Here is a 2,399-nt window from a genome sequence, read left to right as displayed (position 1 = left end):
AAAAATAAAATAACATAAAAAGACACACAAAAAAAATCACTTCAATAAAGTATCATCAGCCAGAACCGCTCGCCGCTTGCTTTCCTTTGAACAAAGCCTTTGACCGTATGGAACTCATTATCACCATCTGCCACTCCGTGTTTCTGCCCGCGTTCTGGTAGTCCGCTCTCCAAACACTCGGTAGCTTCCTCTCTTTACATTTGTAAATGCTGTTGACTGTGGATAGAATCCATGTTTACTTTCTACTCGAAACCCCACAGGAAAGCTTGTCTTAATCGCCCACAGATGCTTCCTTCAGCTCTGCTTAGCTTGGCTCAGCACTTCAGAGGGATAGAAAAGAAAAATCTTTATTTTATATTTCAATTGTAGATTGCTGCAGACTAAATACAGAGCCAAACTGTTATTGGAAACAACACAGCCACTGGAATAACGATAGCAGACATCTCGCTTTTTACAATTATAATTTTTTCTGGCATTTGTTTAACTCAAGATGGTTCCCGTATTTTATAAAAGGCCTTTTTTTCCCCCTTCCCCAACTACTCTGAGAGAACCTCCACGCAAGCTGAAGACGTCAATAATTTATTTTTAATACACTCTTACACATTTGAAAAAAAAATTGAAATTATGCCACCATACGTGGTCATTAGGCTTCTATGTTATCCTTCTGAATTCCTTCAAGAAACACTCATTAGCACCGTCTTCCACCTCGTAAGTGTTGAACATCTCCTTGGGTCAGTTTTTCTTACCGCCATTGCCAGGTAGGGAGGTTAGGAGATGGTTCACTCGGTAACATGCTTGCCGCACAGGCGTGTAAGAAGCCAGGCGTGGTGGCACACACTTGTAATCCCAACACAGGGGACATGGAGACAGGAGGGTCTCTGGAGATGGCTGGCTAGTCTGCAGTCAAATCTGTGAGCTCCAGGCTGAGTGGGAGACTGTCTCAAAACACAGCCTAGGGACCAATGGAGGAAGACACTGAACACTGACATGTGGGTGAAAACACGCACACACACACACACAAAGATACATAAGTACTTGCTGTGAATTAGATTTACACTTCCCAATTATTAAATGAAAGGCGAGAGGTGGATTTTCTGGCAAACTATTTCTCGGAGTTTCAGGCAGACTGTCTGCTTAACCTACCCAAACTTGGATGATTGTTTAACATTCCGGTCTTAATAATCGGTGCTCTCCTACCAACCCCAAGCTCACCTGCACCCCGCAATTCCAGGCTGTCTAACGGGTTTTTTTTCTCTCCTCACTGTAATTGGGCGCCAGAAGACCAAAGTCCAGAAATTACCAAAATCTACCTCTCTGGCAACCTGTGAGTGACATCGCTCCTTCAGGAGCATCTGCGTCTGCACGGCAGAGCCAATGAGCCTCAGTCCAATGTGTTCAGTAACACTGAAATTTTACTAATGTCAGCTGTAGTGTTTGTCTTGGGACGTGTAGTTCATGGCAAGGAAAAAAAATTCTTCTCAAAAGTGACCCCAGAATTGGGACTGGAGACATGGTTCAGAGGTTAAGAGTACTTTCTATTCTGCCAGAGATTCCCTGGTTCAATTCCCAGCATGGCGCCTCACAACTGCCTGCAAAATGCCAGCTCCAGGGGTATGACAACCTCACATATGCAATTAAAAAAAAACCTACTGTGTGTCTCTCTGTAAATGTTTCATTATATTTGTCAAAACTTTGTGTGTGCTTGTTTTTATACTATTTTCATGGCTCTATACAGAACGCCTCGGTCAAAGAGCTTGAATTACCAGAGAGGTATGTTTGCATGCGGTGGAGGATGGTTTCTTCTCTCCCTGTTTATTAGAAGTTACCAGGGCTGGAGCGATGGCTTGACAGTTAAGAGCACTTGCTGCTCTTGCGGAGGACCCGGGTTCAGTTGCCAGCACCCACATGGAAACTCACAACCATCTGTGTAACTCCAATTTCGGGAAATCTGATACTCTCTTCCGGCTTCCACAGGCACAGCATAGACAGGGTGCACATATGTAAACACACCTAAAAATTTAAAGATAATTTTTTTTAGTTTGATTTCTTACCAAATCAAATAGAATTCCGTAAGTCAAGGTAGGGAAGAAAGCGGCTGTCTTTACAGAGCCCTTTCTTTATGTGCAAGTGAGCGTTCATAGAGAACAGAGTTCTGTGTTGATGGGGAGAAAGAATATCTACTTTGCCCAATTATCTGACCTGTATACACTTATAATCCAACATCAAAGGCAACTAATAAACCCATTAACGACCCAGGTGCTTTTCGTGTCAAGATCCTAGAAAAAGTTTATATAACTAAAACCCTACACCGTTAATTAAAAGAGGCTACTAGAGGCTATTAAAATGTTTATCATTATTATTATTATTATTATTATTATTATTATTATTATTATTATTAT

The 2,399-nt window shown here is 41.9% G+C and overlaps 1 long non-coding RNA gene across 1 annotated transcript in view; it reads right to left on the bottom strand.

Annotated features, from left to right (window-relative positions):
- Positions 1-563: 563 nt before the first annotated feature.
- LOC129687056 (uncharacterized) overlaps positions 564-2,399 on the bottom strand; it is a 2,530-nt gene continuing 694 nt past the window's right edge. The window contains exons 2-3 of the long non-coding RNA XR_008721732.1: positions 1,764-2,010; positions 564-952 (exon numbers count right to left, since the gene is read on the bottom strand). This is a non-coding gene — a long non-coding RNA (uncharacterized LOC129687056). The remainder of the gene's footprint in view (positions 953-1,763; positions 2,011-2,399) is intronic.

The sequence above is a fragment of the Psammomys obesus genome, unplaced genomic scaffold (genome assembly GCF_907164565.1).
Source record: "Psammomys obesus unplaced genomic scaffold, mPsaObe1.curated_primary_1811, whole genome shotgun sequence".
Taxonomy (NCBI): Eukaryota; Metazoa; Chordata; class Mammalia; order Rodentia; family Muridae; genus Psammomys; species Psammomys obesus.
This window is presented reverse-complemented; position numbering and strand designations above follow the sequence as displayed.